We start from the raw sequence: 26344 nt of genomic DNA, 5'->3' as shown, positions 1-26344 counted from the left end.
TTCACAATAAAAGTGCCGCTCCAACGCGCCTGCGCTAACAAAATAAGAGTCTCCGAAAGCCAGAGCAAACAAGCTAGCAAACCACGGAGTTTGCCGCCAATGTATTTCTTGTAAAGTGTATAAAAACGAATATGGAAGCTGGACAAATAAGATGCCAAAAACCAACGACTTTCATGTGGTATTAGACAGAAAAGAGGAACTTTTTTTCTCCTCCATTTGAAAACGTGGACGTTATCAGCACTAAAATGCAAGTCATCAGAATCAGGTAATACACCTACTTATATTTTTGTCTTCATTAAAGATAGGAATCTATGTGTTAAACATGCATGTATATTCATTAAAACACCTGCCGACAAAAACGGCAAAATAAATAAATATAAATTATATACTGTATATATAAATGTATGTATGTATGTATATATATATGTGTGTGTATGTATATATGAGGTAGATCACCTCGACTTGGTCATTAATTAAGTAGTTGATAAACGTTGAAAAACTTATTGGGGTGTTACCATTTAGTGGTCAATTGTACGGAATATGTACTGTACTGTGCAATCTACTAATACAAGTTTAAATCAATCAATCAATGCCTACTGAGCCTATGGTGCTGTTAAGTTATTGTGGCTCAATGTGCCTTAATCTTTTTTATTTTAATGTACTATTATTTAAAATATATTATTGTTTTAGTTGCTTAAGAGATATTCATGGCTTTGAATTTCCTCGTTGCTATTTTTATGTTTTTGTGCATTATTTGTTGCCGTCATCATTAAACAAACAGGTTACTCATCAGTTACTCAGTACTTGAGTAGTTTTTTTACAATATACTTTTTACTTTTACTCAAGTAAATATTTGGGTGACTACTCCTATTTGAGTAATAAATCTCTCAAGTAACAGTACTCTTACTTGAGTACAATTTCTGGCTACTCTACCCCCCTCTGATTACAAGTATCAGATAGTTCCGTGGCGGTGAAGACGTTGCTACAGATGTTGTGGGGTGGGGCCAAAATGACGACATCAAATAATTAGCATAATCTGATATGAAGCATTAATTTTTTTAACGGACTAAAAATTGTAGACACACCTTTAAAAAACAAATCTGTGTTATAAACATATTTTTCAATATATGATATATAATAATTTACTGTTTTGCTCTATTTTTCAATTGGACATGTTGGAATTGGGCAGATTGTTAGCATAAGCTTGCCAATAAAAATTAAAAAGAGTGTTTGGAAGCTACAATACATTCACGTTAAAAAAAAACCCCTCTTTTTTTAAGTTTTTTTTTTGTGGGGTCAAGTACATTTAGAGGAAACCCTGAGTATTGAATTGAATTATATTTATATAGCGCTTTTCTCAAGTGATTCAAAGCGCTTTACATAGTGAAACCCAATATCTAAGTTACATTTAAACCAGTGTGGGTGGAACTGGGAGCAGGTGGGTAAAGTGTCTTGCCCAAGGACACAACGGCAGTGACTAGGATGGCTGAAGCGGGAATTGAACCTGCAACCCTCAAGTTGCTGGCACGACCACTCTACCAACCGAGCTATACCGCCCCACATGCACATGTTGTGCACAACACAACGGCAACAGAACCGCACACAAACAGCTGAGTAGCACAACCAACATTTAAGAAGTGCTTGGTACTTTAAAATAAAGTAATGTCATCTTGTGGAGTTGACAAAAAAACAACATAATTAACAGCTGGCATCACCCTAGTTCCTGTTTATAAGACACTATTTTTTTCCCATGCTTTAAAGTGGAACATTATCACAATTTCAAAAGGGTTGAAAACAATAAAAATCAGTTCCCAGTGGTTTGTTTTATTTTTCGAAGTTTTTTTCCAAATTTTACACCTCCCGGAATATCCCTAAAAAAACCTTTAAAGTTCTTGATTTTCGCTATTTGCGATGCGACTGTCCATTTGCCTGTGTCGTCATACAGGGCTGCCAATACAAACAACATGGCGGTTACCACAGCAAGATATAGCGACATTACCTCGGATTCAGACTCGGATTTCAGCGGCTTAAGCGATTCAACAGATTACGCATGTATTGAAACAGATGGTCGGAGTATGGAGGCAGATAGCGAAAACGAAATTGAAGAAGAAATTGAAACTAATGAGCGAATAGCTATTGACGCTTTTCGGCCATAGCATGGGTGTACCTAATGAAGTGGCCCATAGCATGGCTGCCTTATTAGCATCGCCGGTAAAATGTGCGGACCAAACGATCAGGACTTTCGCATCTTGTGACATTGGAGCAACTTAAATTCGTCGATTGGTAAGTGTTTGTTTCACATTAAATGTGGGTATCTAGTTTCAAATGTTCATACAGCTAGAGTAAATAGCATGTTAGCATCGATTAGCATAGCATGTTAGCATCGAATAGCTGGCAGTCATGCTGTGACCAAATATGTCTGATTAGCACATAAGTCAACAACATCAACAAAACTCACCTTTGTGATTTCGTTGACTTAATGGTTGCAAATGCATCTGCAGGTTATCCATACATCTCTGTGCCATGTCTGTCTTAGCATCGCCGGTCAAATGTGGAGACACTCTGGCACATTCAATGGGGGTCTGGCGGCAGATTTCTTGCCAGTGGTGCAACTTGAATCCCTCCCTGTTAGTGTTGTTACACCCTCCGACAACACACCGACGAGGCATGATGTCTCCAAGGTTCCAAAAAATAGTCAAAAAAACGGAAAATAACAGAGCTCAGACCCGGTGTTTGTAATGTGAAAATGAAAATGGCGGGTGTGTTACCTCGGTGACGTCACGTTCTGACGTCATCGCTAAAAGACAGATAAACAGAAAGACGTTTAATTTGCCAAAATTCACCCATTTAGAGTTCGGAAATCGGTTAAAAAAATACTGCAACATCAAGGTATATATTGACGCTTGCATAGGTTTGGTGATAATGTTCCCCTTTAAACCTACTGTGCAAATGTATTTTAATGTTGGTCAATGTGGTGGTACCTGGTGAGCCACATGTTTTCTGAGGTGATACTTAGTGAAAATAGTTTGTGAGAACCACTGGTCTAGCCCAGTAAAATCAAGATGTGGACCGAAAATGACCACACAAAATATTATTTTAATAACACTACACATACAAATGTAAATCAAATATTTACTAAAGTGTTATTGTTGAACTGTCTTCACACATATGTATGGGTATTTTTTCACATTTGAATCAATACGGTACCAATTCCCAATTTTAGGTATGTTACCTCGGTGACGTCACGTTCTGACGTCATCGCTAAAAGACCGATAAACAGAAAGGCGTTTAATTTGCCAGAATTAACCCATTTAGAGTTCGGAAATCGGTTAAAAAAATACATGGTCTTTTTTCTGCACCATCAAGGTATATATTGACGCTTACATAGGTTTGCTGATAATGTTCCCCTTTAAACAATGTTGCGGCTAATTTATAGAGTATTTTGAGGTTCACAAGCTTCACATGCCAATCAATGTAGCCTAGTCACATCAAATCAACAAAAGTTACCAAACTGTGTTATGGACTCACCATCGTCACGAAGTACACGCACAAGATTCAGCCCCAAAGCCAAAGACCAATGGCCACCAGGAAAAGAAACAGCTGCAGCACATAGAGGAAACCCGCCACCACTTACAGGCCCCAAAAGTCCAGATCGCGGCGCGCCGAAGAAGGCAACTTCAGCAGTTTCAGGAAGGAGAAGAACAAAGACTGAGCTAAAAGACTCCTGTTTGCCATGTAACAAGGACTGTGTTACATTTGGGAATGAACACAAGAGTTTGTGTAAATGTTTCCTCTTTTGTTGTGTGCACCTGTAGCCAATAGAGGTGTGCTGTCTATCAAATGTGTCCACAAATTAGGTAGGCTGCATCTTTTTATCAAGGTATACTCTTTTGCGGCAGTTGGAGCATTTACAGTTAGGCCGTTTTCCACAGCTCACTAGCTACCTGCCTCACCAAAGCCACTAATGCTCTTTACAAGAATCATTCCTACAGGACAAGGAATAGCTAAACATGCTTCACATTGCGCTACTGAGCGTAAACAAATGGGTGGATCTATACAAATATCAACTGTACCAATTTTTTACCAAGCACAAGAGCAATAGTCGATAATACAATGATTACATCTGTGTTTTTCACTATCACAAAAGTTGAATTATATAAACCTTAGTCAAAAAAGTCTCAAAGGGCTGCACAAGCCAAAACGACATCCTTGGCTCGGATCCCACATCAACACACACTGCACCTCAAGCCGTTAACATAAAAGCACACATTACATTATTTAACAAACCATTAAACAGTTAATCAGAGCAATACAAAAATGACTATTTATTGTGTGAATGTTGAGGAGCGTGGACACATCTGTCATACAGAACCAAAATTCTTCTTTAAAGGCCTACTGAAATGAGATGTTCTTATTTAAACGGGGAGAGCAGGTCCATTCTATGTGTCATATTTGATCATTTTGCGATATGGCCATATTTTTGCTGAAAGGATTTGGTAGAGAACATCGATGATAAAGTTTGCAACTTTAGGTCGCTAATAAAAAAGCCTTGCCTGTACCGGAAGTAGCAGACGATGTGCGCGTGACGTCACAGGTTGTGGAGCTCCTCACATCTGCACATTGTTTACAATCATGGCCACCAGCAGCGAGAGTGATTCGGACTGAGAAAGCGACGATTTCCCCATTAATTTGAGTGAGGGTGAAAGATTCGTGGATGAGGAAATTCAGAGTGAAGGCGAGGGCAGTGAGAGTGATCCAGATGTTTTTAGACACATTTACTAGGATAACTCTGGGAAATCCCTTATCATTCTATTGTGTTGCTAGTGTTTTAGTGAGTTAATGAGCTCTACCAACCGGGCGGTATAGCTCTGTTGGTAGAGCGGCCATGCCAGCAACTTGAGGGTTGCAGATTCGATCCCCGCTTCCGCCATACTAGTCACTGCCGTTGTGTCCTTGGGCAAGAGACTTTACCCACCTGCTCCCAGTGCCACCCACACTGGTTTAAAATGTAAAAAATAAATATTGGGTTTCACTATGTAAAGCGCTTTGAGTCACTAGAGAAAAGCGCTATATAAATATAATTCACTTCACTTCACTTCTTTAAAGGCCTACTGAAATGAGATGTTCTTATTTAAACGGGGAGAGCAGGTCCATTCTATGTGTCATATTTGATCATTTTGCGATATGGCCATATTTTTGCTGAAAGGATTTGGTAGAGAACATCGACGATAAAGTTCGCAACTTTAGGTCGCTAATAAAAAAGCCTTGCCTGAACCGGAAGTAGCAGACGATGTGCGCGTGACGTCACGGGTTGTGGAGCTCCTCACATCTGAACATTGTTTATAATCATGGCCACCAGCAGCGAGAGCGATTCGGACTGAGAAAGCGACAATTCCCCCATTAATTTGAGTGAGGGTGAAAGATTTGTGGATGAGGAAATTCAGAGTGAAGGCAAGGGCAGTGAGAGCGATTCAGATGTTTTTAGACACATTTACTCGGATAACTCTGGGAAATCCCTTATCATTCTATTGTGTTGCTAGTGTTTTAGTGAGTTAGTGAGCTCTACCAACCGGGCGGTATAGCTCTGTTGGTAGAGCGGCCGTGCCCGCTTCCGTCATCCTAGTCACTGCCGTTGTGTCCTTGGGCAAGAGACTTTACCCACCTGCTCCCAGTGCCACCCACACTGGTTTAAAATGTAAAAAATAAATATTGGGTTTCACTATGTAAAGCGCTTTGAGTCACTAGAGAAAAAGCGCTATATAAATATAATTCACTTCACTTCACATCAGGGCAAAAATAAGCACCTCCTCCGTGGAGGCTGATCCGTGGCCCCCTGATAACCTCTCCACACAGGAGAGGGGGGAAGAGCAGAAAAGAGAGACGGCAGATCAACTGGTCTAGAAAGGGTGTCTATTTAAAGGCTAGCGTATACAAAATAGTTAAGATGGGACTTAAATACTTCTACAGAGGTAGCATCTCTAGCTGTTACTGCTAGAACACTCCAGAGAACTGGAACCCGAACAGAAAATGCTCTAAAATCCACAGAATATTTTAGTGCTCTGGGAATCACTAACAACATGGAGTCCTTTGAAGGCAGACTTCTTGCCGGGACATATGGTACAATACAATCGGCAAGATAGGATGGAGCTAGACCGTGTAGTATTTTATACATAAGTAGTAAAACCTTAAAGTCACATCTTAAGTGCACAAAATATTTTGTTTATTTTTTTTTTACAAACTCCTGGACACATGAAGACTTTGAATAAGACCAATGTATGATCCTGTAACTACTTGGTATCGCATCAATACCCAAATGTATGGTATCATCCAAAACTATTGTAAAGTATCAAAGAAGAGAAGAATAAGTGATGATTACATTTTAACAGAAGTGTAGATAGAACATGTTAAAACAGAAAGTAAGCAGATATTAACAGTAAATGAACAAGTAGATGAATAATCCATCCATTTCTACCATTTCCCCCCAATATTTTTGACTAAATTGGAAATGCACAATATTTTACTTTATACGTCAGCAGCCAAATTTGGAGTCTTGGTCACCCCTTTGTTTACTTAATGTCAAAAGAAAAGTTGTCCAGTATGTTCACTATTTTATTTAAGGCCATTTTATACTGAACAAAAATACAAACACAACACTTGTGTTTTTGCTCCCATTTTTCATGAGTTAAAGTCGAAGATGTAAAATGATATACACAAAGACATATTCCTCTCAAATATTGTTCACCAATCTGTGATCATTTCTTCTTTGCCACCTCGCAGGTGTGACATATCAAGATGCTAATTAAAAAGCAGGATTATTGCACAGCTGTGCTTTAGGCTGCCACAATAAAAGGCCACACTGAAACGTGCAGTTTTATCACACAATGCCACAGATGTCACAAGTTTTGAGGCAGCGTGCAGTTGGCATGCTGACTGCAGGAATGTCCACCAAAGGTGTTGCCCGTGATTTGAATGTTTATTTCTCCACCATAAGCCGTCTCACAAAGGTGTTTCGGAGAATTTGGCAGTACATCCAACCGGCCTCACAACCGCAGTCCAAGTGTAACCACACTGGCCCAGGAATTCTACATCCTGCAGGCGTCTGAGACCAGCTACCCGGACAGCTGCTGGAACAATCGGTCTGCATGACCAAAGAATTTCAGCACAGACTGTGAGAAACCGTCTCAGGGAAGCTCATCTGCATGCTGGTCGTCCTCATCAGGGTCTCGACTTGACTGCAGTTTATCGTTGTAACTGACTTGAGTGGGCAAGTGCTCACCTTCGATGGCGTCTGTCGCATTGGAGCGGTGTTCGAATGCACAGAAATACTGTGATGAAATCCTGAGGCCCATTGTTGTGCCATTCACCCGAGACCATTACCTCATGTTGCAGCATGACAATGCACGACCCCATGTTGCAAGGACCTGTATACAATTCCTGGAAACTGAAAAAATCCCAGTTCTTGCATGGTTTTCATACTCAGCGGACACGTCAGCTATTGAGCCTGTTTGGGATGCTGTGGATCGACGTATACGACAGCATGTTCCACTTCCTGCCAATATCCAGCAACTTGGCACAGCCATTGAAGAGTGGAGCAACATTCCACAGACCACCACCAACAACCTGATCAACTCGATGTGTTGCACTGCGTGAAGCAAATGGTGCTCACACCACATACTGACAGCTTCTCTGACACCCCCCCACCCCAATAAAGCAAAACTGCACATTCAGTATGGCCTTTTATTGTGGCAGCCTAAGGCACACCTGTGCAATAATATTGCTTTTTAATCAGCAGCTTGATATGCCACACCTGTGGGATGGATTATCTTGGCAAAGAAAAAATGCCCACTAACACAGATTTAGACAGATTTGTCAACAATATTTGAGGGGGATAGGTCGTTTAGTAAAAGTTGTAGATCTGTGAGTTCAACTCATGAAAAATGGGAGCAAAAACAAAAGTGTTGCGTTTATACTTGTGTTCTAAAATTGTTCCTTAAGTGCCATAACTAACATATGTTTGTTATGGCATTATCATAAGGTTCTGTAAAAATTTTTAAAAAAAAAGCCAATAATGAAATTTTTTGTGGTACCCTTTATTTTTAAAAGTCTCAAAATACATTTTGGTCCTGAAAACAACACTACAGCCAACGAGCGGAGACTGAATGAACAGCGCCTCTGCTGGCCGCAGCCAAGCAGTGCAGCCTCAACATACACCAGCTGGTGGAGCGTCTCAGTAACAAAATGGAATGGTGTCCTTCCAGAAGACCTTTTGAAAGAGTAACAATAAGATGACAGCTGGCCTGCAAACACATTTCCCAGCGAGCCCTTCAAAGGGTGGATAAAGTAGCAGTCTGCCCCCTCCGACCATAACGGAGCAAGCGAGGACGTTTGCTTACGCCAGCAGGAGCGCCAGCATGGAAAAGTGTGGGAGTGTGTGACTTTCTTCTCTCAACACTCATTCTTCAAATATTAAAAGTGGCTCGCTCACACGTAGTAATATTCACACTTCAAATACAGCCAAATAACGCAAAGAATTTGCTTTCTATCTAAAAACGCCGGAGGCAGCAAAATATTGCACTTTATTCCCGCGAGAGTGGACGTGCCCAAGCTTGCATGGAGCGAGGTGCTGAGCAATGCATGGCAGCCATGAGGGTGCCTGCATGGCAGCCATGAGAGTGCCTGCATGGCAGCCATGAGAGTGCCTGCATGGCCGCCATGAGAGTGCCTGCATGGCAGCCATGAGAGTGCCTGCATGGCCACAACCAATGAGAGTGCCTGCATGGCAGCCATGAGAGTAACTGCATGGCAGCCATAAGAGTGCCTGCATGGCAGCCATGAGGGTGCCTGCATGGCAGCCATGAGAGTGCCTGCATGGCAGCCATGAGAGTGCCTGCATGGCCACAACCAATGAGAGTGCCTGCATGGCAGCCATGAGAGTGCCTGCATGGCAGCCATGAGAGTGCCTGCATGGCAGCCATGAGGGTGCCTGCATGGCAGCCATGAGAGTGCCTGCATGGCAGCCATGAGAGTAACTGCATGGCAGCCATAAGAGTGCCTGCATGGCAGCCATGAGAGTGCCTGCATGGCAGCCATGAGAGTGCCTGCATGGCAGCCATGAGAGTGCCTGCATGGCCACAACCAATGAGAGTGCCTGCATGGCAGCCATGAAAGTGCCTGCATGGCAGCCATGAAAGTGCCTGCATGGCCGCCATGAGAGTGCCTGCATGGCAGCCATGAGAGTGCCTACATGGCAGCCATGAGAGTGCCTGCATGGCAGCCATGAGAGTAACTGCATGGCAGCCATGAGAGTGCCTGCATGGCAGCCATGAGGGTGCCTGCATGGCAGCCATGAGAGTGCCTGCACGGCAGCCATGAGAGTGCCTGCATGGCAGCCATGAGAGTGCCTGCATGGCCACAACCAATGAGAGTGCCTGCATGGCAGCCATGAGAGTAACTGCATGGCAGCCATGAGAGTAACTGCATGGCAGCCATGATAGTGCCTGCATGGCAGCCATGAAAGTGCCTGCATGGCAGCCATGAAAGTGCCTGCATGGCAGCCATGAGAGTGCCTGCATGGCAGCCATGATAGTGCCTGCATGGCAGCCATGAAAGTGCCTGCATGGCAGCCATGAAAGTGCCTGCATGGCAGCCATGAGAGTGCCTGCATGGCAGCCATGAGAATGCCTGCACGGCAGCACTGAAAGTGCCTGCATGGCCGCAGCCATGAGAATGCCTGCACGGCAGCCATGAGAGTGCCTGCATGGCAGCCATGAGAGTGCCTGCATGGCAGCCATGAGAGTAACTGCACGGCAGCCATGAGAGTGCCTGCACGGCAGCCATGAGAGTGCCTGCATGGCAGCTTTGAGAGTGCCTGCATGGCCGCAGCCAGGAAGACTTTCCCAAGTCCAGCAGCACAACTGCGACCATCCTTGATGTCAAACTCACATTTCATGGCTGTCCTGTCACATCTTGGGAACGCCAAAGCTGCATGATTCCATAGTAAGGGTGGGTCAGGTTTAACTGTCACCATCGTTGTACCTTCAGGACATTTCCAAATTCAGATGTTACACTTTTGAACCAGCAATCCCACAATTATCCCGCCTTTTAAAAGTAGAATACAAATTTAATATATCAATACTTGCATAAAAATCTTCAACAATAGAAACCAGGGGTGGGAATCTTTAGGCACCCAACGATTTCATCCAATTCCTATTCCTGGGGTGACGATTCGATTCAAAATTGATTTTGGATTCAACATAATTACTTGGTATAATAATTATAATGAAACCCCTAACCCTAACCTATTATGAAACCCTAACCCTAAACCATAATGAAAGCCTAACCCTAACCCATAATGAAACCCTAACCCATAATAAAGACCTAACACTTACCCTAGCCCATAATGAAAGCCTAACCCTAATCCTTCAAAACAGGTTAGAACAACCTCTTTCTGGTCGCATGGAGATGGCTTTCAAATATTTTTAAAATTAATTCTAATTAAAAAAAACATTTTCTCTTTTTTTGTTTTTGTTGTGAAAATGATAAATCCATTTAGAATCAGGATGAATAAGATCCGCGTTTGGGATGTGAAGAGTTTTCTTTGTGCAGCTTAACAGCCACAAAAGGGAGAGGCTACGACGGACAATAACATTGATTTTCATGCATGAATGTTTTTGAGGAATTACATGAAGGATTTTTCTGTTATTATGCTAACTTCTTTTCCACCAGTAGCCCGCTAGCAACATAAACATGGCTATGCTAGCTTTGTTCAGACTGGAAATATCAAAAAAATGAAAACATGTTCTTGTCTTCCACAGAGATCCTCACAACCACACCAAGTGTTTAAAATGGTTATAATAACTCAACTTACACTCCTCACTCTCATGGTGTTTTTCTGGCTAACGTCATCCACGTCATTATCATCATCATCCACATTATTATCATCATCTACGATGTTATCATCATCCACGTCATTATCATCATCATCCACATTATTATCATCTACGATATTATCATCATCCACGTCATTATCATCATCATCCACATTATTATCATCTACGATGTTATCATCATCCACGTCATTATCATCATCATCCACATTATTATCATCATCTACGATGTTATCATCATCCACGTCATTATCATCCACATTATCATCATCTACGATATTATCATCATCCACGTCATTATCATCATCATCCACATTATTATCATCATCTACGATGTTATCATCATCCACGTCATTATCATCATCTACGATATTATCTTCATCCACGTCATTATCATCATCATCCACATTATCATCATCTACGATATTATCATCATCCACGTCATTATCATCATCATCCACATTATTATCATCATCTACGATGTTATCATCCACGTCATTATCAACATTGTCCGCATTACTATCATCATCCACGTCATCATCATCATCATCCACATTATTATCATCATCTACGATATTATCATCCACGTCATTATCAACATCATCCACATTATTATCATCATCTACGATGTTATCATCATCCACATTATTATCATCATCTACGATGTTATCATCATCCACGTCATTATCATCATCATCCACATTATTATCATCATCTACGATGTTATCATCAACCATGTCATTATCATCATCATCCACATTATTATCATCATCTACAATATTATCATCCACGTCATTATCAACATTATCCAAATTATTATCATCAGCTACGATGTTATCATCTACGTCATTATTATCATCATCATCATCCACATTATTATCATCATCGACGATATTATCCACGTCACTATCAACATCGTCCACATTATTATCATCATCTACCATGTTATCATCATCCACGTCATTATCATCATCCACATTATTATCATCATCTACGATGTTATCATCATCCACGTCATTATCATCATTTTCTACGACATTATCATCATCCACGTCATTATCATCATCATCCACATTATTATCATAATCTATGATATTATTATCCACGTCATTATCAACATCATCCACATTATCATCATCAACGATGTTATCATATTCCACGTCATTATCATCATCATCCACGTCATTATCATCATTATCCACATTATTATCATCATCTATGATGTTATCGTCATCCACGTCATTATCATCATCATCCACATTATCATCATCTACGATGTTATCATCATCCACGTCATTATCATCACCATCCACATTATTATCATCATCTACGATGTTATCATCATCCATGTCATTATCATCATCATCCACATTATTATCATCATCTACGATATTATCATCATCCACGTCATTATCATCATCATCCACATCATCATCTACGATATTATCATCATCCACGTCATTATCATCATCATCTACGATATTATCATCATCCACGTCATTATCATCATCATCCACATTATTATCATCATCTACGATATTATCATCCACGTCATTATCAACATCATCCACATTATTATCATCATCAACGATGTTATCATCATCCACGTAATTATCATCCACATCCACATTATTATCATCATCTACGATGTTATCATCATCATCATTCACATTATCATCATCAACGTCATTATCATCATCATCCACATTATTATCATTATCTACGATGTTATCATTAACCATGTCATTATCATCATCATCCACATTATTATCATCATCTACGATATCATCCACGTCATTATCAACATTATCCAAATTATTATCATCATCTACGAACTTATCATCATCCACGTCATTATCATCATCATCCACATTATTGTCATTATCTACTATATTATCATCATCCACGTCATTATCATCATCTACGATATTATCTTCATCCACGTCATTATCATCATCATCCACATTATCATCTACGATATTATCATCCACGTCATTATCAACATCATCCACATTATCATCATCAACGATGTATTCATCCACGTCATTGTCATCATCATCCACATTATTATCATCATCTATGATGTTTTCGTCATCCAAGTCATTATCATCATCATCCACATTATCATCATCTACGATGTTATCATCATCCACGTCATTATCATCACCATCCACATTATTATCATCATCTACGATGTTATCATCATCCACGTCATTATCATCATCATCCACGTCATTATCATCATCATCCACATTATTATCATCATCTACGATGTTATCATCATCCACGTCATTATTATCATCTACGATGTTATCATCATCCACGTCATTATTAACATCATCCACATTATTATCATCATCCACGTCATTATCATCATCATCCACATTATTATCATCATCTACGATATCATCATCCACGTCATTATCATCATCATCTACGATATTATCATCATTATCATCATCCACGTCATTATCATCATCACCCACATTATTATCATCATCTACAATATAATAATCCATGTCATTATCATCATCATCCACATTATTATCATTATCTACGATGTTATCATCAACCATGTCATTATCGTCATCCACATTATCATCATCTACGATATTATCATCCACGTCATTATCAACATTATCCAAATTATTATCATCATCCACGTCACTATCATCATCATCCACATTATTATCATCATCTACGATATTATCATCCACGTCATTATCAACATCATCCACATTATTATCATCATCTACGATATTATCATCCACGTCATTATCAACATTATCCACATTATTATCTATATCTACGATATCATCATCCACGTCATTATCATCATCTACGATATCTTCATCCACGTCATTATCATCATCATCCACATTATTATCATCTACGATATTATCATCCACGTCATTATCAACATCATCCACATTATCATCATCAACGATGTTATCATCCACGTCATTGTCATCATCATCCACATTATTATCATCATCTATGATGTTTTCGTCATCCAAGTCATTATCATCTTCATCCACATTATTATCATCATCTACGATATTATCATCCACATCATTATCAACATCATCCAAGTTATTATCATCATCTACGATGTTATCATCATCCACGTCATTATCATCATCATCCACATTATTATCATCATCTACCATAATATCATCATCCACGTCATTATCATCATCATCTACGATGTTATCATCATCCACGTCATTATCATCATCATCCACATTATCATCATCTACGATATTATCATCATCCACGTCATTATCATCATTATCTACGATATTATCAACATTATCATCATCCACGTCATTATCATCATCATCCACATTATTATCATCATCTACGATATAAGCATCCACGTCATTATCATCATCATCTACGATATTATCATCCACGTCATTATCAACATCAGCCACATTATCATCATCAACAATGTTATCATCATCCACGTCATTATCATCCACATCCACATTATTATCATCTACGATGTTATCATCATCATCATCATTCACATTATCATCATCATGTACAATGTTATCATCATCCACGTCATTATCATCATCATCCACATTATCATTATCTACGATGTTATCATCAACCATGTCATTATCATCATCATCCACATTATTATCATCATCTACGATATTATTCACGTCATTATCAACATCATCCAAATTATCATCATCATCTACGATGTTATCATCATCCATGTCATTATCATCATCATCATCCACATTATTATCATCATCTACGATATTATCATCCACGTCATTATCATCATCATCCAAATTATTATCATCATCTACGATGTTATCATCATCCACGTCATTATCACCATCCACATTATTATCATCATCTACGATATTATCATCATCTACGTCATTATCATCATCATCCACATTATCATCATCATCATCTACGATGTTATCATCATCCACGTCATTATCATCATCATCCACATTATTATCATCATCTACGATATTATCATTATCCACGTCATTATCATCATCATCTACGATATTATCATCATCCACGTCATTATCATCATCATCCACATTAGTATCATCATCTACGATGTTATCATCATCCACGTCATCATTATCATCAACTACGATGTTATCATCCACGTCATTATTATCATCATCCACATTATTATCATCATCTACGATGTTGTCATCATCCACGTCATTATCATCATCATCCACATTATTATCATCATCTACGATGTTATCATCATCCACGTCATCATTATCATCAACTACGATGTTATCATCATCCACGTCATTATCATCATCATCCACATTATTATCATCATCTACGATATCATCATCCACGTCATTATCATCATCATCCACGATATTATCATCATTATCATCATCCACGTCATCATCATCATCCACATTATTATCATCATCTACAATATAATCATCCATGTCATTATTATCATCATCTACGATATTATCATCATCCACGTCATTATCATCATCTACGATATCATCCACGTCATTATCATCATCATCCACATTATTATCATCATCTACGATATTATCATCCACGTCATTATCAACATCATCCACATTATTATCATCATCTACGATGTTATCATCCACGTCATCATCATCATCATCCACATTATCATCATCATCTACGATGTTACCATCATCCACGTCATCATCATCATCATCCACATTATCATCATCATCTACGATGTTATCATCATCCACGTCATTATATCATCTACAATGTTATCATCATCCACGTCATTATTATCATCATCCACATTATTATCATCATCTACAATGTTATCATCATCCACGTCATTATCATCATCATCCACATTATTATCATCATCTACGATATCATCATCCACGTCATTATCATCATCATCTACGATATTATCATCATTACCATCATCCACGTCATTATCATCATCATCCACATTATTATCATCATCTACAATATAATCATCCACGTCATTATCATCATCATCCACATTATCATCATCTACGATATTATCATCCACGTCATTATCAACATCATCCACATTATTATCATCATCTACGATGTTATCATCATCCACGTCATTATCATCCACATTATCATCATCTACGATATTATCATCATCCACGTCATTATCATCATCATCCACATTATTATCATCATCTACAATGTTATCATCATCCACGTCATTATCATCATCATCCACATTATTATCATCATCTACAATATAATCATCCACGTCATTATCATCATCATCCACATTATCATCATCTACGATATTATCATCCACGTCATTATCAACATCATCCACATTATTATCATCATCAACGATGTTATCATCATCCACGTCATTATCATCCACATCCACATTATCATCATCATTCACATTATCATCATCATCTACGATGTTATCATCATCCACGTCATTATCATCATCATCCACATTATTATCATTATCTAGGATGTTATCATCAACCATGTCATTATCGTCATCCACATTATTATCATCATCTACGATATCATCCACATCATTAACATCATCCACATTATTATCATCATCTACGATATTATCATCCACGTCATTATCATCATCATCCACATTATTATCATCATCTACGATGTTATCATCATCCACGTCATTATCATCATCATCCACATTATTATCATTATCTAGGATGTTATCATCAACCATGTCATTATCGTCATCCACATTATTATCATCATCTACGATATTATCATCCACATCATTATCAACATCATCCACATTATTATCATCATCTACGATATTATCATCCACGTCATTATCATCATCATCCACATTATTATCATCATCTACGATGTTATCATCATCCACGTCATTATCATCATCATCCACATTATTATCATCATCTACGATATTATCATCATCCACGTCATTATCATCATCATCCACATTATTATCATAATCTACGATGTTATCATCATCCACGTCATTATCAACATCATCCACATTATTATCATCATCTACGATGTTATCATCATCCACGTCATTATCAACATCATCCACATTATTATCATCATCTACGATGTTATCATCATCCACGTCATTATCAACATCATCCACATTATTATCATCATCTACGATGTTATCATCATCCACGTCATTATCAACATCATCCACATTATTATCGTCATCTACGATGTTATCATCATCCACGTCATTATCATCATCATCCACATTATTATCGTCATCTGTCACGTTCAGAAGGCATTGTGATGCGTGGGGATGTCGCCTCAAGATGCACGGGACCAGACAAGCAAGTTAGCAGGTAGGAACTGGATTTAATATTTAATACATAAAATGATACAAACGCAAGGCACGGGGAGCTAGGCTAACACTAGCACTGAATAAAAAGTCCACAGAAGCTAAGGAGGAACTTAGCAAGCCAGAACAGGACAAACTTAACCAAACGTGCGTGTTGCATAAAGCAAGTGAAGAACTCAGCCCGAACAACGGGAGGAGGCAGGTAGAAATACAGAAATGGTCATCAAAGACAGGTGTGCCCCGGGCGTCAGTGCAGGTGGAACAAATGAAGTCGCTACGGTGACGAATACAAACTAGGAAGTGCACTAACTAAGAATTGGAAGAGTCAAACTATGAACAAGAAACACAAAAGACTCAAATAAAGACAAAATATGTGATCCGGGTATCGGATCACAACAATCATCTACGATATCATCATCCACGTTATTATCATCATCTATGATATCATCCATAGCATTGCCAAAATGAGCACGTTTCAATGTGCAACTATTTTCTGTATATTCTATTAGTACAGTTTGTGTGTACTCTATTAGTACAATTTGTATTTACTCTATTAGTACAGTTTGTGTGTACTCTATTAGTACAGTTTGTGTGTACTCTATTAGTACAGTTTGTGTGTACTCTATTAGTACAGTTTGTGTTTACTCTCTTAGTACAGTTTGTATCAACTCTATTAGTACAGTTTGTGTGTACTCTCTTAGTACAGTTTGTGTGTACTCTCTTAGTACAGTTTGTGTGTACTCTCTTAGTACAGTTTGTGTGTACTCTATTAGTACAGTTTGTGTGTACTCTATTAGTACAGTTTGTGTATACTCTATTAGTACAATTTGTGTATACTCTATTACTACAGTTTGTGTGTACTCTCTTAGTACAGTTTGTGTGTACTGTCTTAGTACAGTTTGTGTATACTCTATTAGTACAGTTTGTGTGTACTCTATTAGTACAGTTTGTGTATACTCTATTAGTACAGTTTGTGTATACTCTATTAGTACAGTTTGTGTGTACTCTATTAGTACAGTTTGTGTATACTCTATTAGTACAGTTTGTGTGTACTCTATTAGTACAGTTTGTGTATACTCTATTAGTACAGTTTGTGCATACTCTCTTAGTACAGTTTGTATCTACTCTATTAGTACAGTTTGTGTGTACTCTCTTAGTACAGTTTGTATCTACTCTATTAGTACAGTTTGTGTGTACTCTCTTAGTACAGTTTGTGCATACTCTCTTAGTACAGTTTGTGTGTACTCTATTAGTACAGTTTGTGCATACTCTCTTAGTACAGTTTGTGTGTACTCTCTTAGTACAGTTTGTGTGTACTCTCTTAGTACAGTTTGTGTGTACTCTATTAGTACAGTTTGTGTGTACTCTCTTAGTACAGTTTGTGTGTACTCTATTAGTACAGTTTGTGTGTACTCTATTAGTACAGTTTGTGCATACTCTCTTAGTACAGTTTGTGTGTACTCTATTAGTACAGTTTGTGCATACTCTCTTAGTACAGTTTGTGTGTACTCTATTAGTGCAGTTTGTGCATACTCTCTTAGTACAGTTTGTGTGTACTCTATTAGTACAGTTTGTGCATACTCTCTTAGTACAGTTTGTGTGTACTCTATTAGTACAGTTTGTGCATACTCTCTTAGTACAGTTTGTGCATACTCTCTTAGTACAGTTTGTGTGTACTCTATTAGTACAGTTTGTGTGTACTCTCTTAGTTCAGTTTGTGCGTACTCTCTTAGTACAGTTTGTGTGTACTCTTAGTACAGTTTGTGTATACTCTCTTAGTAGTTTGTGCGTACTCTCTTAGTACAGTTTGTGTGTACTCTATTAGTACAGTTTGTGTGTACTCTCTTAGTACAGTTTGTGTGTACTCTCTTAGTACAGTTTGTGTATAATCTCTTAGTACAGTTTGTGTGTACTCTATTAGTACAGTTTGTATCTACTCTATTAGTACAGTTTGTGTGTACTCTCTTAGTACAGTTTGTGCATACTCTCTTAGTACAGTTTGTGCGTACTCTCTTAGTACAGTTTGTGTGTACTCTCTTAGTACAGTTTGTATCTACTCTATTAGTACAGTTTGTGTGTACTCTCTTAGTACAGTTTGTGCATACTCTCTCAGTACAGTTTGTGCATACTCTCTTAGTACAGTTTGTGCGTACTCTCTTAGTACAGTTTGTGTGTACTCTATTAGTACAGTTTGTGCATACTCTTAGTACAGTTTGTGTGTACTCTATTAGTACAGTTTGTGTGTACTCTCTTAGTACAGTTTGTGCATACTCTCTTAGTACAGTTTGTGTGTACTCTCTTAGTACAGTTTGTGCATACTCTCTTAGTACAGTTTGTATCTACTCTATTAGTACAGTTTGTGTGTACTCTCTTAGTAGTTTGTGCATACTCTCTTAGTACAGTTTGTGCGTACTCTCTTAGTACAGTTTATGTGTACTCTATTAGTACAGTTTGTGCATACTCTCTTAGTACAGTTTGTGTGTACTCTATTAGTGCAGTTTGTGCATACTCTCTTAGTACAGTTTGTGTGTACTCTATTAGTGCAGTTTGTGCATACTCTCTTAGTACAGTTTGTGTGTACTCTATTAGTACAGTTTGTGCATACTCTCTTAGTACAGTTTGTGCATACTCTCTTAGTACAGTTTGTGTGTACTCTATTAGTGCAGTTTGTGCATACTCTCTTAGTACAGTTTGTGCATACTCTATTAGTACAGTTTGTGTGTACTCTATTAGTACAGTTTGTGCATACTCTCTTAGTACAGTTTGTGCGTACTCTCTTAGTACAGTTTGTGTGTACTCTATTAGTACAGTTTGTGTGTACTCTATTAGTACAGTTTGTGGGTACTCTCTTAGTACAGTTTGTGCGTACTCTCTTAGTACAGTTTGTGTGTACTCTTAGTACAGTTTGTGTATACTCTCTTAGTAGTTTGTGCGTACTCTCTTAGTACAGTTTGTGTGTACTCTATTAGTACAGTTTGTGTGTACTCTCTTAGTACAGTTTGTGTGTACTCTCTTAGTACAGTTTGTGTGTACTCTCTTAGTACAGTTTGTGTATAATCTCTTAGTACAGTTTGTGTGTACTCTATTAGTACAGTTTGTATCTACTCTATTAGTACAGTTTGTGTGTACTCTCTTAGTACAGTTTGTGCATACTCTCTTAGTACAGTTTGTGCGTACTCTCCTAGTACAGTTTGTGTGTACTCTCTTAGTACAGTTTGTATCTACTCTATTAGTACAGTTTGTGTGTACTCTCTTAGTACAGTTTGTGCATACTCTCTTAGTACAGTTTGTGCATACTCTCTTAGTACAGTTTGTGTGTACTCTATTAGTACAGTTTGTGCATACTCTCTTAGTACAGTTTGTGTGTACTCTATTAGTACAGTTTGTGCATACTCTTAGTACAGTTTGTGTGTACTCTATTAGTACAGTTTGTGTGTACTCTCTTAGTACAGTTTGTGCATACTCTCTTAGTACAGTTTGTGTGTACTCTATTAGTACAGTTTGTGCATACTCTCTTAGTACAGTTTGTGTGTACTCTATTAGTACAGTTTGTGTGTACTCTCTTAGTACAGTTTGTGCATACTCTCTTAGTACAGTTTGTATCTACTCTATTAGTACAGTTTGTGTGTACTCTCTTAGTACAGTTTGTGTGTACTCTATTAGTACAGTTTGTGCATACTCTCTTAGTACAGTTTGTGGGTACTCTATTAGTGCAGTTTGTGGGTACTCTCTTAGTACAGTTTGTGCGTACTCTCTTAGTACAGTTTGTGTGTACTCTTAGTACAGTTTGTGTATACTCTCTTAGTAGTTTGTGCATACTCTCTTAGTACAGTTTGTGTGTACTCTCTTAGTACAGTTTGTGTGTACTCTCTTAGTACAGTTTGTATCTACTCTATTAGTACAGTTTGTGTGTACTCTCTTAGTATAGTTTGTCCGTACTCTCTTAGTACAGTTTGTGCGTACTCTCTTAGTACAGTTTGTGCGTACTCTCTTAGTACAGTTTGTGCGTACTCTCTTAGTACAGTTTGTGTGTACTCTCTTAGTACAGTTTGTGTATACTCTCTTAGTAGTTTGTGCGTACTCTCTTAGTACAGTTTGTGTGTACTCTTAGTACAGTTTGTGTATACTCTCTTAGTAGTTTGTGCGTACTCTTTTAGTACAGTTTGTGTGTACTCTATTAGTACAGTTTGTGTGTACTCTCTTAGCACAGTTTGTCCGTACTCTCTTAGTACAGTTTGTGCGTACTCTCTTAGTACAGTTTGTGTGTACTCTCTTAGTACAGTTTGTGTGTACTCTTAGTACAGTTTGTGTATACTCTCTTAGTAGTTTGTGCGTACTCTCTTAGTACAGTTTGTGTGTACTCTCTTAGTACAGTTTGTGTGTACTCTTAGTACAGTTTGTGTATACTCTCTTAGTAGTTTGTGCGTACTCTCTTAGTACAGTTTGTGTGTACTCTATTAGTACAGTTTCTGTGTACTCTCTTAGTACAGTTTGTGTATAATCTCTTAGTACAGTTTGTGTGAACTCTATTAGTACAGTTTGTATCTACTCTATTAGTACAGTTTGTGTGTACTCTCTTATTACAGTTTCTGTGTACTCTCTTAGTACAGTTTGTGTATAATCTCTTAGTACAGTTTGTGTATACTCTATTAGTACAGTTTGTATCTACTCTATTAGTACAGTTTGTGTGTACTCTCTTATTACAGTTTGTATCTACTCTATTAGTACAGTTTGTGTGTACTCTCTTATTACAGTTTGTGCATACTCTCTTAGTACAGTTTGTGTATACTCTATTAGTACAGTTTTTGTGTACTGTCTTAGTACAGTTTGTGTTTACTCTATTAGTACAGTTTGTGTTTACTCTATTAGTACAGTTTGTGTGTACTCTCTTATTACAGTTTGTGTTTACTCTATTAGTACAGTTTGTGCATACTCTCTTAGTACAGTTTGTGTATACTCTATTAGTACAGTTTGTGCATACTCTCTTAGTACAGTTTGTGCATACTCTCTTAGTACAGTTTGTGTATACTCTATTAGTACAGGTTGTGTATACTCTATTAGTACAGTTTGTGTATACTCTATTAGTACAGTTTGTGTATACTCTATTAGTACAGTTTGTGTATACTCTTTTAGTACAGTTTGTGTATACTCTATTAGTACAGTTTGTGTATACTCTTTTAGTACAGTTTGTGTATACTCTATTAGTACAGTTTGTGTCTCTTGCCAACTTCACTACATGGCGCCTTTTTTTTAAAGTAATTCTATCAAATCAAAAACAGCATTTTATCACAAGTATGTTTTACTGTCAACAGTGATTGACTTCTTTTTACACTTGTGACAGTCACACCATGAATTGATGAAGGTGGACCCCGACTTAAACAAGTTGAAAAACTTATTGGGGTGTTAGCATTTAGCGGTCAATTGTAGGGAATATGTACTGTACTGTGCAATCTACTAATAAAAGTTTCAATCAATCAATCAAAAACATGTTGATCATACATGTGATAACAAACACATAAAAAATTATGTGTAATGTTGAACTATTTTGGAATGCCTACTTAGTTTAGTGCAAGTCTGAACATGAAGGACTAATGCAGAGGTAAGTCTCCTCACAGACCAACATTCTTCATCAGAGCTGGGCTAATATATATATATATATATATATGTAGGTGTGGGAAAAATCACAAGACGGCTTCATCTCTACAGAAGTGTTTCATGAGGGGTTCACTCAATCATCAGGAGATTTTAATGGAAGCATTCACATACAATGGTTTGTATAGAGCACAGAGTGGGTGGGTACAGGCAGGCGTAGGGTGTGGTGATTGGCTCATGTGTTACCTAGGAGGTGTTTCCGTCTGTGGCGGCATGTTGAAATGATTTCACTGCGCTTGTTGAGGGATGATAGATCTGGATGATATATAATAAACTGTTTCTCTTTTAAGCATAGGTTGCATCTTTTATTACCGCTGTTGTAAGGTGTGCTGGATGCAAGAATTTGCCATGTTATTGAATATTCAACATTATTGTCTTTGAGGTTCCAAATGTGTTTGCTGAGTTCTGTAGAATTCCACAAAGTCTGGTTTCTAAAGGAGGCGTTGTGATTATTCCATCTTGTTTTGAAGGCTCCTTCGGTTAATCCTACGTACGTGTTGGATGTGTTAATGTACTTGCGTGTTACCTTTGCTTGGTAAACGACTGATGTCTGTAAGCACTCTGAGCTGCTGTCACCTACATTACTCTAATAACTCCTACAACACCCATTGAAATACTTTCTAGAGTTGAAGACTTAAACCCTAATAACTCCTACAACACCCATTGAAATACTTTCTAGAGTTGAAGACTTAAACCCTAATAACTCCTACAACACCCATTGAAATACTTTCTAGAGTTGAAGACTTAAACCCTAATAACTCCTACAACACCCATTGAAATACTTTCTAGAGTTGAAGACTTAAACCTTAATACCTCCTACAACACCATTTAAATACTTTCTAGAGTTGAAGACTTAAACCCTAATAACTCCTACAACACCCATTGAAATACTTTCTAGAGTTGAAGACTTAAACCCTAATAACTCCTACAACACCCATTGAAATACTTTCTAGAGTTGAAGACTTAAACCCTAATAACTCCTACAACACCCATTGAAATACTTTCTAGAGTTGAAGACTTAAACCCTAATAACTCCTACAACACCCATTGAAATACTTTCTAGAGTTGAAGACTTAAACCTTAATACCTCCTACAACACCATTTAAATACTTTCTAGAGTTGAAGACTTAAACCCTAATAACTCCTACAACACCCATTGAAATACTTTCTAGAGTTGAAGACTTAAACCCTAATAACTCCTACAACACCCATTGAAATACTTTCTAGAGTTGAAGACTTAAACCCTAATAACTCCTACAACACCCATTGAAATACTTTCTAGAGTTGAAGACTTAAACCCTAATAACTCCTACAACACCCATTGAAATACTTTCTAGAGTTGCAGACTTAAACCCTAATAACTCCTACAACACCCATTGAAATACTTTCTAGAGTTGAAGACTTAAACCCTAATAACTCCTACAACACCCATTGAAATACTTTCTAGAGTTGAAGACTTAAACCCTAATAACTCCTACAACACCCATTGAAATACTTTCTAGAGTTGAAGACTTAACCCCTAATAACTCCTAAAACACCCATTGAAATACTTTCTAGAGTTGAAGACTTAAACCCTAATAACTCCTACAACACCCATTGAAATACTTTCTAGAGTTGAAGACTTAAACCCTAATAACTCCTACAACACCCATTGAAATACTTTCTAGAGTTGCAGACTTAAACCCTAATAACTCCTACAACACCCATTGAAATACTTTCTAGAGTTGAAGACTTAAACCCTAATAACTCCTACAACACCCATTGAAATACTTTCTAGAGTTGAAGACTTAAACCCTAATAACTCCTACAACACCCATTGAAATACTTTCTAGAGTTGAAGACTTAAACCCTAATAACTCCTACAACACCCATTGAAATACTTTCTAGAGAAGTTGTTTACTAATCATCTATAAGCTGAGACACACACTGGACACAAATGGAGAAAAAGATGATGCCGTCAGCCAGGACCAGGACCAGGACCAGGACCACACACAAGTCAAACAAGTCATGTTGAACTAAAAGCTGCTTATTAAAAGCACTTATGAACAAACTTGACCTCAGGAGCTTGAACTGGAGCAGCCAGTGACGTCATGGCGTGCTGCTCCTTGTGGCTAAGTGGAGTTAGCGACTGAAAGGCGGCGCTAATGAAGGTGAGTTTGCGTGAAGACTCACCTGTTGCTCACCCGCTGCTCTCTCTTCTCCCTCCTTCGCCTTTCTTTCCGTCCCCGGGCCGGACAAGGACGCCGTGCTCCCGCGCCGCCTCGCCACTTCCCGCTTTGTGCTGCATTCCCGCCTCTGCTCCCGCGGAGGAGCCGAGGGGGCGGGGCTACAAGTCAGCTCACCCGGAACTCAGCACCGTGTTTGTTTTTTTATTTCCTTTTGAATAAATAACAAACATACATTTATAATTCACTCAGCAATCAAAGCTATTTCAACTACAAAGAAAGAAAACTAAGGCAAATACAGATAAAGAATTAAATAATGATTTAAAAAAAAAGCTACCTAAATGACTTTAAATGTTTTTTAACAAAGATATCCATTTAAGGGCTTTTGTATTTTAATCATCCTCCAATATCGGATTGATAATTGTAAACCATTAAGCCAATTACAAAATGTAGGTCTTACTTTCATAAATCGACAGTTATGTAGAAAAAAAGTTTACCTGGAGCAAAATAATGTTGACAAACATTTCTATCTTACAGTCGTCGATCCATCCATCCATTTTTCTGCCGCTTGTCCCACAGTCCTTTATAAAAATACCAAATGTGAATGGGGACATGTCCACACCTTGTCTGTCAGCCAGACATCAAATCTGCTTTTACTTTCAATGCTTAAGACATCAACTTTACATCCAGCATCTCTTGACCGGAAGTTGATTTCTTGGTGCCCTTTTTTGTCAAATCCCCCTTTTTATAGGAAAAAAATAAATATGAAAAATGTTCCTAAATCAAATCAACTTTATTTATAAAGCACATTAAAATTTACCACAGGGGTAGCCAAAGTGCTGTATAATGGGCCTAAAAAAATTAATAAATGGCAACTTTGACATATAAATAAATAATAACAACATTGCTTTTGGTTTATTATTTTTTGGAGCAATTTAAAAGTTATTATTCACAAAAGAAAAAACGTTTTACAAAAATCTAACTAAAAGTTCTCAGGGATTCCCCATTCATAAAAGTGTTCAAAAAAAGCCATATATGAATATTATTTTCAGATTTATCCATCAAATACACGTTTTGATCATTTTTGGAGCAAAGGCATTTTCTGTTTGCTCTTTTATTCCACTTTTTTACTAATATTATTTTTAAAATGTGCCAAGGGTCTTTAAAAAAATAGATGCAGGCCACACTTTGGACACCACTATCCATCCATCCATCCATCTTCTTCCGCTTATCAGAGGTCGGGTCGCGGGGGCAGCAGCCTAAGCAGGGAAGCCCAGACTTCCCTCTCCCCAGCCACTTCGTCTAGCTCTTCCCGG

At 38.1% G+C, this 26344-nt stretch overlaps 1 protein-coding gene and 1 long non-coding RNA gene across 3 annotated transcripts in view; one reads left to right on the top strand and one right to left on the bottom strand.

The window, feature by feature from the left end:
- Nucleotides 1-25214, bottom strand: part of LOC133539060 (inactive rhomboid protein 2-like) — a 143153-nt gene extending 117939 nt beyond the window's left edge. Inside the window, exons 1-2 of one of the 2 annotated variants that reach the window (XM_061881094.1) lie at nt 25036-25214; nt 9943-10035 (exon numbers count right to left, since the gene is read on the bottom strand). The gene's annotated coding sequence lies outside the window, so the exon portion shown is untranslated. The remainder of the gene's footprint in view (nt 1-9942; nt 10036-25035) is intronic. The other variant, XM_061881093.1, reaches the window with a different exon arrangement.
- The window catches only part of LOC133539070 (uncharacterized), a 244299-nt gene that overhangs the window by 144034 nt on the left and 73921 nt on the right, over nt 1-26344 (top strand). The gene's annotated exons all lie outside the window — the stretch shown is intronic.

The sequence above is a fragment of the Nerophis ophidion genome, linkage group LG20, assembly GCF_033978795.1.
Source record: "Nerophis ophidion isolate RoL-2023_Sa linkage group LG20, RoL_Noph_v1.0, whole genome shotgun sequence".
Classification (NCBI taxonomy): domain Eukaryota; kingdom Metazoa; phylum Chordata; class Actinopteri; order Syngnathiformes; family Syngnathidae; genus Nerophis; species Nerophis ophidion.
The sequence above is the reverse complement of the archived record's forward strand: the minus strand, read 5'-3'. Positions and strand labels throughout refer to the sequence as shown.